The sequence below is a fragment of the Xenopus tropicalis genome, chromosome 6 (assembly GCF_000004195.4).
Source record: "Xenopus tropicalis strain Nigerian chromosome 6, UCB_Xtro_10.0, whole genome shotgun sequence".
Lineage (NCBI taxonomy): Eukaryota > Metazoa > Chordata > Amphibia > Anura > Pipidae > Xenopus > Xenopus tropicalis.
In genome coordinates, this window is record NC_030682.2 from 106,923,895 (window position 1) to 106,941,632 (window position 17,738).

Below are 17,738 nucleotides of genomic sequence, written 5' to 3' on the forward strand. Positions count from 1 at the left end.
CGTCTAATAAAGAATATAATAAAGAATAATAGTTACAATGGTAAGTAGCAGAAAATGATTTGGTAGTTATTCATATGTAGTCCAAAGCATTTATAATGTACTAGTTTCCATGTTTATTAAACTATTAAGGCATTATGGTATAGGCATCTCTAGTAGGATGCTGCTGTTTGATGATTTTACTAAGGAGACGCTTATGTACTTTTGATAAGCTTTTTAAAATTCTGGCTAATACGAGATCCTCCAACTATTGATCAGCTATATCTGTAATGTGTCAGACTCACTAAACAGTGTTCCTCCAGCTGTTGTTGGACACCAGTGCCCAGAGGCTAAAGTTTAAAACATACAGACAGGACGTCAGATTGCAAGCATGGCTGTGGCAGCGACTGATGTATAGTCTCTGTGATGCACTGTGGAATGTGGCTAAGTTTTAAAGAATGGAAATAATAATGAAACAACTGCAGGACTGTACAAGTGCTCTGCTGATTTCTTTGTATGACTGCATTGTATTTATTAAAATTTTAATACAGTCTGAACTGTAAAAAATAGGAAAGGAGTATCCTGGCTAGCAGTCCTACATACAGTAAGCTGGGGCCTATATTTTAGCATGTAAGTGTATGTATTGTGACAATTATTTTGCTCAGTTCCTTTGAGTTGGTTATAATTATAAATGCAAATAAAAAGGCAATGTTCTAGTGCTATTACTGAGAAGAAATTCTGTGCAGAATGTAGTGAAACACTAAACACAATGCTCAGAGCACCCACAGGAATGTCTGTAATCAGTCAGCTCCTCCCTATGATCCCAGCCTTTCCTGCCCGCTGTATAAACAGCTGTCACTCGCTGCACTGTCCATTCTCATTTAAGAAAGAACCACTGGCCTTGTCCTACTTGTTTGTTCTGTGTGTCCATTAGGTACTTGTACAGCTTATGTAAGGATTAAATCACATATTCTTTATGTATTCTTACCAGATGCAGAATTCTATCCAGGAAAATAATTAGGCAAAGCTTTTTTATGCTAATGCCAATCAGGACTGAATCACAGCCTGTGGAAAAACACAGGCCGAGAATTAGCCCCTACACTGGCATCAGCACTAAGCTCTGAATCAGCCCCGCGTGACATTAGTCTTACATGCAAAAAAACTTAGGTAAGTTATTTCCAGCCAGCCAATATATGGCCGAACCACAACCAGATACTGAATAGGAATACTGTGGTTTTGGTCCCATACACAAGCCAATTAACTGCTGACCAAGTTATGTTGTAAAGAACAGAAGGTATTTACTTGTGATATACATACTATGGCAAAACAAAAGCAGAAATGAAACAATAACTGTCATTTTAGAAATTGTGGGTGGAGTATATTTAGTGAAATATCACATTTCTCTTGGATCTCTTCTCCCTCCCCTTCCCTTGTTATTATCTCACCATTCTACCTACTGTTTGTAATCCTCCATTGTATTATTAGAACATTCCTTTTGATATTCATGATTTTTACTTTACAGTTCAGTTGCTCCTCAAGTGCCTCTTACTCCATGCCCATCATATATTGCCCTCTGTTCTGTAGGTACATGCTGTTTTTAGCTTTTACTTTAAGCTGCCCATGCATAGGCCAATGGATGCCTACTGCATTATTATACAGATCTGTCCTATGGGGTGCAGAAATTTAGGGAAGTATGTGACACAACATTTCATGGACAAACAGCGACTGAATTCATGCACTAAATACAGTCAACAAGTGGCACAAGTTTGGAGCAATCACATCAGAGCTGCAAATGTTCTGGGGCAAGTGGCTAGTTCAGGGCTTTTTGTTCATGTAGCACCCCCGACGGCTCTCCGCGATCAATATCTGGCTTAAATTGGGGCAGATCTCGACTGTGCAGGTTTGATTTTTCATTGGATCTGGGACCGCATTGGCTCGTTGATGCAGTCTGATGGCACCTATGCTCGCTGTTGTAATTCGATTGTTTGGCCATAGGGCTCACTTAGGTGGGCATGTAGATCAGATCTTACTGTTTATGGCCACCTTTACACTGGCCGTGCACCTTGCTTGGAAAACAAAGTTCTGGTCTAAAATGAGTACTCTGTTCTCCTTTAAAATGATTAGCTGTACCAAGCTAATAATGTTAGCTATTCATTGCAAAAATAATGTGATACCTCTGTTTATTTTATTGTGTCACCAGTGTATTTTTAGAATGCGTTTGTTGCGCTCATACTATGGATTAAGTTAATCAGTAAATCACAAAACACTCTGTGTGCAGAGCAGTTTATCCATTAATGTCACAGAAAGGGAAATGTAACATTTGCTAGTGGGGCCCCAATTTCGTCCTCAGAAGCAGGCTAGGACTGCAGTTAAACACAAACTGAAGTGCACTTTCCCAGTGAGTAATTTGAGCTGCCATAATTGGTTAAATGAAGTGTTAACTGAAAGCAATGAAAAACTTTGAAAACCTGGCCTGCTGGACTCCAGCACCACTGCTTTGTGCTGAAGGGAAATCTGTTTAATACAATCCTCTGTTTTGGCTCCCTCTGGTGGCAGTACAGTGATTGATGTCATGGAAGATGTCCTGCATGTTATGCAGACAATAACAATGTAATAACCAAGTAATACATCCTTGTATTTAACACTTTCTTATATCACAGTATCAGCTGCACACTCCTACCCAACAGACACCAGCAAGACAGGTATAACTCTATTTTCTAACTTAAATGCTATCCAAATGACAAACTACTTCAGCAACACACACCCCCATTCTGAAATTCTTTCGCTTGTGGGCTTAAAAGCTGAGGTATATCTCTATTATCTGGAAACCTGTTATCCAGAAAATGTTACAGCAATGCAATTTCCTGTAGTTTCCAAACATCACCGGGTACTCTTATTAAAGAGGTACACAAACTTGCTGATTACATTTTTATATTTTACAGGTCATCTACAATTGTGCAATTATACTCCAACAATAATATTATAAAAACAGATCATTTAAAGTCCCTGAGTTTCTCCTTCATGCTTTCTGTGGCAGCTTTTGTAATTGCAGAGTTTATAGCCAGAGGTGTAAAAAGAGGGTGTGTGAAAAACTTTAGGAAACCTGCTCTGTAACAAACGATTCCGTCATTGTTAGGATAATGTATCATATTACCATATACCATTATGCACTCTGCCCTACTTCTCAAATAGATGACCTTATAGCACCTTCACTATAATTCCCAAGTCCCATAACCTTCAATGTAATGGTCAGTTTTCAGCACTAGGTTTTCCCTTTCCTGCATTCCCAGGTGTTTTCAAGGAGAAGGAAAGGTAAAAACATAGCAAGCTTTATTAGAAGGGTCTATGTAAATACAACCATAAACAATTACAGAACTGAGACTTTGAGCCCTCAGTTAAAAGGAACATCATCTCCTTTTATTCTGCATACATTATCTTCTGTGTCAGACTTCCTGCTCTCAGAAGAATCCTTCGGGGCACAGAACAAGTCTGCCTAGTTTGCTCCTCTCTCTCCCCAACTTCTGCACTCTCCCCCTACCCTTTCTGCAGTAATCTGAGTAAAACTGCTATCTTAAACAAACAGAGGGAGCTTCAATGACTGTTTACTCAGGTATGGTAAAGCATTCTGCAGAATAAATATAGCATTCTAGCTTGCTCTATTGTGAATAAAATAAAATGTAAATATGCCTTTCATTCTCCTTTAATGTCCCCGCACCCAAACATCTGACAAGCCTTTCTCAACAACACTGTCACTGTCCTGTACTACTTCTAGCACCGTTACATTAGTTATATGATTTTTATCTGCTGCCACAAATGGCAAAAATTTGAAAACCCTAGTCATAATCTAAACTATCATTTAGATTATTCCCTGACATAGCAGGTTACAGGTTGCAAGGACATGTAAGTACTAGAGCATCATACATTGTATTGGGAAAAGCACACCTCGATACTCTGGGAAATGCCTTTAGGTCATTTATTTAAGCAGAAATGCAGCACAAGCTTTTGGGGGAACACCCCCTTCCTAGAGCATGACATCCAGTTCTTAGCTACTCAATATTTGCTGCTACAAACCCCCCATAATTTCCCTGGTAGGGCAGGGTAGAATGCCAAAGGGACTCAAAGCTATACTAATTGTACAGCGCTGCGGAATATGTTGGCGCTTTATAAATAAATGTTAATAATAATAATAATACCCTGGCAAATCTACACACCAGCTTCAGCTCTTCCCACCTAAAACTACCTGCATCATATACTATCCTCCCTTCACACTATAGCACTTATGTAAACATGCACATCCTACAGCCACTATTTCTCCTCCTCTCTCTCATGCTCTCTCACCTCCTGCACTGCCTACTACTTTGAGAACACATCAGGATAGGACACTGGCAGAAATCAGTACTATATGCTTAAAGATCTCAAAAAAACATATAATAATATAATTTGCAAGATGTGCATTGAAAAATGCCCATCTTGTAGATCAGTTATTAGATACACATTTTGTGGCCTAAATTCTGACCAACATGTATTTAAAACTTTCTGACAAACATGTATTAAAAGTGCATATCAGGGTCAGCTTCCCCTTCTCTGATAAGGACAAGGACAAGTCAGGCTCATGTAAAGTAAAGAGCAATTTATTTATCTGTAAACAGTAGCCAGTAACATTTCCACAGATGTTTTGTGGGGTTTTCAAAAGCCTGCTTTCATATTCCTCTTAAATTACAGGTATGGGACCTGTTATCCAGAATTCCCGGCCCCTGTGGTTTTTCCGGATAAGGGGTCTTACTGTAATTTGGATCTTCATACTTTTTCTGCTAAAAAATCACCTTAACATTGAATAAACACAATAGGATTGTTTTGCCTCCAACAGATTCACTTATATCTTAGTTGGGATCAAATATAAGGTATTCTTTTATTATTACAGAGAAAAATTATCTTTACAAATTTGAATTCTATGAATAAAATTGAGTCTATTCGAAATAGCCTTGCTGTAATTCGTAGCTTTTTGGATAATGGGTTTCCAGATAATGGGTCCTGTACCAGTATAACAAAACAGATAAGAACGGTAACAGTAGCCTGCACATCTTTGGTCTCAAGATAACTCTGAAAATATATTTGCGTCCTCCTCGCTGACGGAATACAGGATGCAAAGTCACTTCCTTTTCTAGTAGGCCTGAAGAGGAAATGACATAAAGGAGGATGGCTTTTTGTTTTTATAGAAAGAAATAAAAGTTATATCAATTGTAAATCTGCTTGTGGTACAGTTGGTACTTGTGAACAGCCTCTTGATAAGGAAGTACACGCCAGGGAAGGTACTTGCGCTTTTTATTTGGGAAGGCTTGTATGTTCCACTACCTTTGTAAGGGGAATTCTGCGTCTCTTCTCTAGCCGGCTGTCCCATTGTTCATGTCATGAGGGGGTGTGGAGGATCCTTGCTCATTTGCACTCTAATAGTGGGCAGGCAGAAAAGAATAAGTATGGGTATAATTGATTAAATTCTCATGATTGGCTCTAAAGAAGTGACAGCCAAAAATCTGTTGTTAAGGGTGCTATTGTAACACAAATGATCCAGTCAAGCAAAGACATACTCATGAAAAATGATGTGCAATGTATCCTAATGCTGCAATAATATGTTCCAGATGGTTTATAATGTATATATATAATTAAAGATGATAATATAGACATGCTCTTAATTATATAGTAAAAGTGTTTATATATATATATGTGTGTGTGTGTGCTTTTATACAAATAGCCTTTTTATACTTTGGGTTCATCTCCCATGAAACGGTTATAAAATGCGAATGCATAGATTATGTATGAGCAGAGCATGTATTTGCATAATTTATCCATATGAATGGGACATGCCATGTTGTTTTCATTAGCACAGGCATTTACCAGAAACAACAACATCCATTCATTTAGGCTTTGTCTGTTGGGGCACTGCTGCTGAGCTTTCTATGCAAAAGATCTGTCAAAAATAACATGGTTTGAGTTCCCTCTCACTTGTGAAAATACAATATGTGAGATAGAGATGTTCTATGCACTCAAAAAGTAATCTCTCCAAAGAAAAAAAGTTTATAAAATATATTTGTTTCATGTATTAACAAAAAAAGTATACTGTATTGTACTTTGTATTTATTTATAGTTCTGCTGTACATAAGTATCTGCATATATAAGTAGCGCTTTATAAATAAAAATATATAGACACACATACATACACTCGCTCAGTTATACCTTATTCTATGGTAGACAGCCCAGGCAGTGAAATGTGCTCAGGCGCACACTGGGATCAAAACTAGGCCCTGACATTTCAAGTACAGGTATGGGACCTTTTATGCAGAATGCCCTGGGGGTTTCTGGATAAGGGATCTTTCCATAATTTGGATCTCCATAACTTAAGTCTGCTAAAAATCATTTAAATATTTAATAAACCCAATAGGATTGTTCTGCCTCCAATAAGGATTAATTATATCTTAGTTGGGATCAAGTACAAGGTACTGGATATAATTACAGAGAAAAAGGAAATTTTAAGGAATTTTTAAAAATTAGAATGATTTGCTTATATTGGAGTCTATGGGAGACAGGCTTTCCGTAATTCTGAACTTTCTGGATAACGGGTTTCCAGATAAGGGATCCCATACCTGTACACGGACGCTCAAACAGCCCCCCAACAGGCACCAAATAGTGACTGTTAAAGCCTAAGGCACCTTAAAACAGCCCCTCTGTGATTGTTTAGAATCCACAGATTGCCAGTCTGGGTCTACATGTTCTTCTCAGCCAGCATATTATGCCTGGAAGCAAAGGCCTGGTGTGCCATGGGACTTAGACAGCAACACAATGTTTGCTCTTCCATCTTAGTTTGTCCTCCTAGAATTATACAGAACTAATCACAGTATCTAGGTGACTTATAAAGTGGAAACTACCCCCCCTACACACACACTTTCTAAAGAGATTTTTTATTTACAATCCAATACCCTTTATGTTTTCCTATTGTCTAAATATATTTTATTCAAATAAGTCATAGTTTAAATAGTGATTTCCCTCTGTAATAATAAATCAGTACCTTGTACTTGATCCCAACTAAGATATAATTAATCTTTACTGGATGCAACACAATTTCAAGACCCGAACTTCCCAGAGAAAACAAAAATAGCACTGGGAAAACAAATACATTGCACACTCAAAGGCAAAAGAATGCATTGTTACAAAAGCTTGCAATGTATTTCTACTTAATGAAGCATGTAACCAGGTATCACATTCAGATCATGTTTGTAGGTATCTGCTTCTACATGTATATTATTCAGCATCTGTGCAATTCTAATAGCCCTGCTGCACAATGTAATTCAGTAGCAAAGCATTAATGCAATAGGGATCTTGTTAGATATAGTGAATAATGTACCCCCTGTTGTAAAATATGACCATATAAAAGCAAGTTTCAGTGATTCATGTGACGGAAATTACATCACTAAGCTTGGATTATAAGGATATCATTTATTATTTCCTATTTATTCAGTTATCCCTTAGCATAATGATTATCAGAAACAGCTAAAATAGAAAATAAATGTACATTTCAAAGGTGTTCAGATGATAATTGTTAATTTGTTCACATTTTTATGCAAAAGCAACTAAGATGAATGGGATCTACTGTGAATAATGTAATTTTTTATGTGATCAAAGCACCTATCTTAGTAGCCAGGATATTACTATGTTTTAGTTTCCAAACACCAGCACATTTTTTGAGTGACAAATAGTGATGGGCGAAATAATTCGGCAGGCACAGATTTGCGGCAAATTTCCGTGCTTCGCCATTGCGAAAACAGACAAAAAAATTAGCTGATGAAAAAAATAGTTTTCTGCATAAATAAAAGACGCTGCGCACGCTGTTTTGTTTTGCACGTGACATTTTCTGCGTTTTTCAAAATTTTCTGCGTTTCCAAAATTTTCCGGGAAAGAGTAACAGATTCGCTCATCACTAGTGACAAAGTGCTTGCATTTGCTCTTCTGTCCAACTGCAGTTGAAATCTGCTCCGTGTGACGTTAGCTGTAGGTGGGTTTCGGCCCTAAGAAGTTTTACCTGCGCGTGCGTATTTTAGAAAACAGCAAACCATTTTTCATGCATGCTTTTACAAGCCGGTTAGTTCTTCAGGCTGTGTTCTTTAGCCTTGAAGCTCTTATCGAAAGGATTACAAACGAGACATTCAGAGACAGTGACTCAGCACCTGATGACACTTCGTTCATTTATTCAAACAGCAGAATTGGCTGGGCTGTCATCGGATATCAGCTCTGTGTGAACTGTGCACAATAGAAATGAGACTGTAGAATTCCAGGGCACTATGGATTCAGATGGGAAGGATAAGGATGAGAAAAAAAGCCCTTTCCTTCCAGAAAAATACAATGTGCACACTGTCATTATCTGTAGAAATGGTGATTGCCTGCTTAATCCTCAGTGACTTTGGAACCAAACACTGGTACTGCCGAAACTAGATCTGTGTTAACAAAACAATTACATATTGGCACCTTCCTACAATGTGGGAGCCTTTGTGGAGTCAAGCTCCATTTGTAACTCACAGTTCACCTAATTGCACTTTTCTGAGGAAGAATAAAGATTGGGGTAACAGTTCATAAAGCTGAGAGGAAATGAGTGGAAGCTACATACAGATGTTTTCATTCCAGTTTAGATGGCTGTAACTGTGGAGCTAGACAGGAAATTATATGTGCCATTTGTGAGTAATGTTAGGGTAGGGATGGATGCAAAGTATTATTATTAGCCCTAATTCATATAGCACCAACATGTTCTGCCACGCTTTACTTAGATTATACATCATTCAATGGACTGTAATTTACAACAGAGAGCTGTTGAAGTCAGATACATCTTTCCAAAATCTGGTGGTATAAACCATTATTTCTATGGGTTATTTTTGTAATATGTCATATGAAACTAACATGGAAAATGACACCAATACTTTACAGCCCTCCTGACTAGGTGCCATTGAAGTCAACTGGACCAAATTCAGGTGAGTTCTTTTTTACACCAGAGTTTTACACAACTCTGCAAAAAATTATTATGCAGCTATATATTATTTTAAAATGCTGATAAATTGGAGATGTTGTATTTTAATGGCATGTTTTTGGCACAGCTTTATAAATATGCTCTTGTATCAGTTATTGGTTGCTTTGTATGTAACTCTGTATGTCCAATGTATGAAACTCACTTATTGTACAGCGCTGTGGAATATGTTGGCGCTTTATACATACATAATAATAATAATAATATGCCCTTTAGTAACACATGCAAATTACTACTCACTGTTGCTCACTGAAATAACAATGCAGCTAAAGAACAGCACATGGATCAATGGTACAGAAATATAAAGAGGGTGGGGTGGAAAATTTTGGGGGTGGAAAATTTGTCTTAATAACCAAGGGATTATTGTAAGTGCAGCATTACAATGTTATTATCCATAGAGTAAATTCTGGAGATTTCTCATGTTAGATTGGAGGTTTGAAACCTCCCATGGGGCCTAGCCCTGAATTGCACTAGATAACAAAGCACACAATTGCCACTGTGAGCTGAGCCTGAGGGTAAGTGACTGAGGGTTTTCGGAAACCAACATATGTACAGGATCTCAGGGCAGGTTTGGGATAGCAGAAATTACTTCAGCAGCCTGCATAATCGCAAATTGCTTCTTAATGAATGACTTGTGTTTTAGCAGCTTTTATCAGGCAAAGGAAAGTCAATGTAGAGCTGTAGGTTGTGTAAAATACAGGTGAGTCACTTTCTGCATTTTACCGTGGGCATAAGGCAGGACCTCAGTTATATACAGGCTAAAAGTCAGCCAGCAACTAAATATCTGTCCTGTCATCAGCAGCAAATGATGCCAAGTTTATCTTCTTACATACAAATCATGTTTTATTATGTCTCTTGGTTCATACGACTGCTGTGTTTCAGCCAGAGGCAGATATTTATATCATTCTTATCACTAGAATTATTATTATTTGTTTTGTAGTTTTTTACTTGTATAGTTTTCAGAACTATTTACAGGTTTTATTTTCATTATTTATATTTCCTGGTATTCACTCCCATTAGCCAGAGACACTATATAAATGGGGAAGTGACAGCAGATTCTGTGTAATGATGCTGTATTGATGCCAAACCATTTTGTCACTGCTAATGACACTATTTATAAAATGTCAGCAATTTTGGTTCCAAAAAGTGATGTTTTAGGGGCTTTATAATTTCTTCTCTTGCTTCTTTAGCTGTTTGTGAGTAGAACCATTTAGTTCCATGAAACCTGTTGGGTATTTTGGTTTCTCCAGTAGAGGACTGAGGAAGTTGTATTCATATCGATAAGGGTGCCTTTAGATTCTGATATTTAACAAAAAATTGCCTAGCCAAATGTTTCTTTTAAATAGGAACTATATGCCATTCAAAACAGTGTAATGGTATGTGAGCCCCAGGGAATGCTAATTTAAAGCAGAGTACAGACCCTCATTACCTCTTGCCCTCCACCCACCCTTCACATTCCTGTTAATCCTTTGCATAGCTTTCAAGGCTTGCTTCAAGCAAAACACACATTAGCATTGAGTTGCAGTGCTGAAATTGAAAGCACCTAATTGCAAATCCAGTTCACTAATTTTTTAAAATGAGAAAAGTACCATGTATACATTTTAGGAGAAATCTCATTGGATCATATTTAATTTAAACAAGAAGTTCCAGTCAAATGTATTGATTGACTTACTTAGGGAGATAAATCCACAGATCACTAGGGAGGTGAACAGGTCTGAATTCCACTGAGAATGGATAGTAGGTACTTATAAAACCCTTTACTGATCTAGCTTTATTGCAGACAGCTTAGGGGAAAACATTATCAGGCTTTATTTATATATATTTATATTAACATATTCACCATGTTTTCTACCCACAATGCAACATTTGCCTCAAACAAGCACAGCATTTTGCACTAGATGATGTGGTTGCACTGAATAGTGAATGGCCTGCATTTGGGCACAATTTGCCCCTGTGGCTAAAGCAGTGGCACATGTGTAGGATGTGTTCATGGGCTTACACACCCTTCAATTGTGTACATTTTTTGGGGGGGGGCAAATGGGTTGCACTTTACTCGCAATCAAGAGCAAAGGGTACAAGAACCTATGTATCCAATAAATATCATGACATATGAAGCATCCACTGCAAACTTTCATTTTATTTTGGGTCCCTAATATAATGTGTATATATATATATACTGTATATATATAGATATGTATTCTATTAAGGGTTGGAGAAGACTATCAAGACATGGAATAAAGTGCTGCATAATTTGCTGTAATTTGATGGCCCTGTATAAATAAATGACAGTGATGATAAATGACAATGAACTTGATCATCATCACCTGGTATTCTATACAAGATGGCTACCTATTAGTTGTAATATGTTGTAATATGTGTATATATATATATTTTATATAGTGCTACTAGGATACTAGTGTTTTTTTTACAATGTAGAAATGTACAAATAGGGAGTAAGAAATATAATAATTAAATAAGTATAAATATAAAGAGATTAGGTGCTTTGTTGTAAGAGACACAGTAGCAAGGAGGTCCCTGTCTCGAGAGCTTACAATCTAAGTAATGTCATGATAAGTACCCCAAGTAGATTTAGAAGTGATAGGGGAATGGCAAACTTTTGCTTTGCAGTAGTTAGTTTCAGAGATAATGTGCAGCTTGACATTGGGGTTACAGAAGTGAATATGAATTTTTGGCACAGGGTTAGGTAACAAGATGAGGTTAAGAAGTGTGCAAAGACTGTGCCAGGAAACAGTAAGAAACTAAAAAGGCACAAAGGGGTGAAGACTGTGAAGCAAGGAAAGAATTTTGTAGTGGATTTGTAATGTAACAGGCAGCCGGCCAAGGGATTTTCATAAGCGAATGACTCCAAGGCCTTTACAAGTATGGAATGACAGATAATTAAAGTAAAAAGAAAAATAACACTTAAAAACAATGGGAGTAGTTGGTATTACAGACTGGCACTGCTACGGGCAAACAATCCTCTGTCTATGATCCTGCCCATCAATTAAATAACCACCATCAAGCAAAATAGATTTGAAGCACGTACTCTATATCCACGCTGCCATGTTTTGTAAACATCTACTCTGCCAGCTCTGCATGCTGGCACAGCCCTTCTCTAGACTATAACATATGTATATTCGTATTTATGCAGGGCATGCAGCTTAGAGCATTATATATATATATATACATATCTTAGTTAGGATCAAGCACAAGGTACTGTGTTATTATTACAGAGAAAATAGAAATCAGTATTAAATTATTTGATTACAATGGAGTCTGTTGAAGATGGCCTTCCCGTAATTCAGAGCATTCTGGATAACTAATTTCATACCAGTACAGAAACTCCTTGTATCCCCACAGCAGCAGGAGCTTTACTGCCTCTGAAGGCAAAACGGTGGCATTGCTAGCTGTATGCCATAATGTGTGTGACTTCATATTAAACTGTTTATTAAGCATGAAGGTATTTGCTGGAGTTTGACTGCTGCAAATCACACTGATCTTCTGGTACACGTGCTGTTATTGTTTGGCCATATGTGGCTACCTGGCAGTAACGGAGCTGTACCTGGGCTAATGCAGTTTCTGGTTAGTAATAAACTCCTTATGCAGAGAGGGTTAGCATTAGATTTCCCATTCAGAGTAAGTGTGTAACATGCATCCAGCCAGAGTGAAAGTGGCCAGCTGGCACAGAGATCCTTGCACTTGGTTACTGCCAGTCTGGATTTTTATTGGGCTCTTCAGAATACTCTGTGGGCTGCAGTAACATCAAACCAAAGCACTAAACATATACACAGTACTAACTTCTCATATGTCTGTGGGTTTTCAAAGGAACTGAGCACATACCGCAGGCTTCTTGTAAAGAACACATGTCTCCTACATGCAGTCGCCTGGCACTCGGTGCTTCCAGTTGCTCAGTGTGTGGGCTCGGGTCACAGGTGTTGGCTGCATGAGTTGAAAGGAAAGACATTTGCAATCCCACTTACTGCCACTCTGTATACACAGCACAGGCTGCTCTCTGTGTGTGGCCACATCCAGTCATGCATTAATCCAATGGAGAACTGGTTCCTGTGTTTAGAGACTAACAATGACTTTGGTTGAACTGCACTTATGTTAATCTTTCTACAATATGATACTGTATTCATTTGCCAGGGATAAAATAATTTCTGTGTGGCTTTTACTTTTCTTCTATGGAACCTTGGCAGCTGCCTGCATCACAACTGTTGTTAAACTACAACTCCCAAATCCTCCAAACTGACAAACCCTTTCTCAGATTTGAGAATTTAAAGTGAGATAGTAAAACCAGCTCAGAACAATTTTTCCAAGCGTCCTCCATATCTGGGGGTTCCGATTATTTACAACAATGAATGCACCATCCACCAATCCCTTAATATTGTTTGTGCTGGCTCTCAAGGTTTGCCACCATTGGCTGTACTCAACAGACCATGTCACATTAAAACATGTGTTGCCCAAGTTGTTACTGCTTTGGCTTTATTGCAAACCATAAATTCTATCACATTAACAGAGCTGGTTGGTTAAAATAGGGTGTGTCTGCTCTATGATTCCAGTATTTAGTGTATAATCCCCTAAATGCTGAAGTATTTTCATCAGAGTACTCGTGGGGTCCAGGTGCACACGTCCCAGACCTACAACAAGAGGGGGATCTGGGCAAGGGCCCAGTCCAACTCTGTATTTTTGTATTTAATTTCTATTACTTACTTTACTATTTCTGCCACTGTAAGAGCACTGCTGTATTTTATATAATGAACTTAGTGCACCAGCTTAAAGGTTCAGCATCTCTACAACTGTATTGATCCAGGCCTTCAAAGTTGTCATAGGAACTCTCCAGCTTGGATTTTGTTAGGAGTGTTAGTGACCCTGCACATGCTCAGTGTGCTCAGGGCAGCTGTTGAGAAACTGAGCTTAGGGGTTGTCACAGATCCTCAAGCAGAAAATGAGGTTCACCTATTAGAGAAGCTGATGCTACGGGGCTGATTTTTAAATTCTAATGCTAATTGCTCTGATTGGCATGGAAATCTGAAGTAATTACTTATCAGCCTTGTATCATAGCATCTTCTTAATATACATAAACAGTATATTGTGCGTTGGTCCCTAAGCTCAGTAAGTGACAGCAGCACAGAGCATGTGCAGGGAATCAGTAGAACAGAAGACGGGGAGCTACTGGGGCATCTTTGGGGGCACAGACCTTCCCTGCTAAAGGCCTGGGGTTGCCTTGGGCTGGTACAGAAGCACAAAACATAATGTACAGCATTTTTTCCTTACTCCTTTAGTTAGGCTTAATTCTCTTTCAACTTACAGAAGTGTCAAGAATAAAAAGCTACCAACCACTGGATAAACCTTTGTCCTGCCTCTAGTACACTCAGTAGCTCCCTCTAGGAAATGTTTAAACTAATTTATGGGTATGGGATCTATTATCCAGAATGCTCAGGGCCTGGGGTTTTCCGGATAAGGCATCTTTCTGTAATTTGGATTTCTATACCTTAAAGGACAAGAAAAGGTTAATATAAATTAAAAGTAAGTCTAGTAAGTAAGTACTTACTGTATATCTAAATTCCCAGATCCCTGCTTGCTTCTCTGAGATATGGTGCTGGCAGCCTACAGCAGTGTGAAGACTACAGTGAAATCTCTCTCCCCTTCCTGTAGGTGCCAGCGGCAGCCTTCCTATTCTCTGAGCATGTGTGTAACTTGATCCTGTCTCCTGTTCTGAGCTACACATGCCCACCAGCCAATCAGAAGCGGATCTGCCAGAGGGGAGGGGGGAGGGAATGAAACACATGCGCAGTATGAAGCAAGGAGTGAATTTAAGGGAGAATACCTTTTTAGAGATGGCTGCCTGTTCTAGAAAATGTGAAGTAAGTGTGACTGAGTAAATATATGATTAGGTGAGCCAAAAGTGTGGCGTTTTTACTAAACAATAGGAGGACTATTGGGCAGTATGCTTTTTAAATTTTGACTTGCATTCTCCTTTAAGGGCTAAACCCCACAAGCGTTTTTCATCAGATTTTGTGGAACAGATTTATTCTAATCCTCTATGCAATAGCACAAGGATCCTATAAAATCTATTCTCCATAGTGTTTTGTTCCTGCATCTACATCCGACAATCTATTGCAATGAGAAAAGATATAACTGGATGCAACAATATTGTGTCAGGTGAGGATGCAGCATGCCGTTGCATCAGATGGAAAAAATAACATGTAGTTTAAGCATCTAATTTTTGTATCAGTACCATTATATTTTGATGCGCGCGACTACATGAGATTTCTTGCAAGTATTTTGTCGATCTGACGTCATCCATGATAAACGCTCGTGGAGTTCAGCCCTAAGTCTACTAAAAATCATTTAAAAATGAATTCAACACAATAGGATTTTTTGCCACCAATAAGGATTCATTATATCTTGGTATCAAGTACAAGGTACTGTTTTATTATTACAGAGAAAAAGGAAATAATTAACATAAAATGTTTAATTACTTGTTTAAAATGGACTCTATTGGACACAGCTTTTCTGCAATTAAGAGCTTTCTGGATAACATGTTTCCAGATAACAGATCCCATACCTGTAATTAAGTTAATTTGTGCAAATTGACAGACAGGAAGTGAGAGGTATAGCTATCATCCATCTTCCCAGGCATTATATCACATTCATTCAATAATCAAAATGTATATTTGCATACCAATTGCACTGTGAATTGTGAAAACTCATTAAAAATTATAATTAAAAGAAATGTATATTTGCTAGAAGCAGTATGGTTCTTGATGAGTGCAACCCCAATATTGTACTGCTCCATTATTGTATGAAAGGGCCCGCTTAGCCCATGAATTCACAGGCATTCAAAAGTGCTCTGTTACCTGGCATGGAATAACACACAGGCAATAGCTGCAAGCACTGGCGGGGAGAATGGAATGTCACTGTTTACTCAGGTATCTTTGTTACTTCAGTCTAGACGCAACTGGTTAATAAGTTGAAGCTCCGTGAGTCATTTTACATGTCTCTATATCAGACGCTTTGCTTTGTTTTTTTCACAGGTTGGTTGGCCCGGACGCAAGGTCCTGCCTAACTCCATGTTACCAGGGTGTGCTTTGTGTAAGCCTGAATGCTGTGCAAACAGATATTGCCAAATCTCTGGACAATTTATATTCTGGAAGCAATAGGGGTCATTTTTCAAGTGACAGTATGCAGTGTAAATGTTTTTCCCCTTTGCATATTGCCTTCCACTTTCTTTAACTTGGGAGCAGGGTTCTGCACCCTATTCAGCAGCTCTGTATTCATGAGGGGCAGGTGGCACCCCCCCTAGCTTGCACATCATTCAGCTGCACACACAGACTGCAGCAGCACCTTGTACTTAATGCCTGTCCTATGGCATGTGTCCCTTGATACACTAGCATTTTGCCCAGGGGCATAGTAAATGCCCCCCTATGTGTCTGATGTGTTGAAGTTCTATTGGCTACTTCCAGGTAGTTATTCCTCCCCAATCTGTTCATTGAACCAATAGCATGGCACAGCTTTTCTCTGATACTGTCTCATCTTGATGCCACACTCTTGCTAGTCCTGCCACTATCATTCTTGGATACCAGTCCAAGAATGATAATTATTTATTACAATTACCTGATATTAAATTAACAGGGATTGGTAACATACATGGGCCAGCCCTCCAGCTATGGTATTTAGGTCCCCGAGTGCTGGCTCCATAGCATTTTGAATCCCCGGTAGCCTAATGGTTAAACAAGACAGGATATCATTTATGGTTCTAGGACTAATTATAACATAAAGAACAAACAAGCTCCAGCACTATCTTGTAGGAATCAAAGATGAAGGAAATAATACGTTTTCCAGTACAGCTAATCACTTGTAAGTATTGGCATACAATGTTCTCCCAAACGTCTGTACCATGTGCAAGTCTAGTTGCTGTTAGACTATGCCTTCAGCTCCATTCCTCTGGCACAAGCTAGGGAAATAACTGGGATATTTGTATGCAGTCATTGTGCATAGCACAGTAATCCTAAGAGGCAGCTGTCTCGGGATACATTTCATGAATAGAAGACCTTTTGGAGAAAGGGATTTATTAGCATGGGTGGAAATGAGTAAAATAAATATGAAAGCTGTTGGGCCCAGAACACTGGGAATTTACTGCTGAGGGCAGAGCTCCAAAATACGTGTAGATCATTAGGCAAAATGCCAGCTTCCTGTTGCCTAGTAAAGAGATGATATTGTTGTGCAAATGGCCTGTACCCATCACAAGAAGTGACACTTGTACAAAGAAGCCAAGCAGCCGGTTCCCCTTGCTCTGCATGAGCAGCGAGACAGGATGGTGACACTGGCTTGTCTTCTCTTTTCAGTCTCAACAGCTGCCGTTATACTGTGAATATAACATTTTAAGAATGCTGTTTTACATTAACGGCTTGTGTCAGCTATAACTATAGAGGAGACAAAAGTGGCACGAAGATGGATGGTTGTGCTGGAGCTGGAGATTCAGCAGCCTACTAGGCTGGAAAGTCCATACCAACTGGTGTGCTTCTTGTTATTAGTAATCAGCTGTCAGCGACAGAGGGAACTGCAGAAAGTATAGCACATAGGTGTGACAGTCAGTGCAGGCAAGGCTTTTGTGTGCAATAGTTCAAGCACAAGACAAAATTCTGCCCATTTATTGGCTGATGTGACCCAACATGTATGTGTGCCTTGGTTT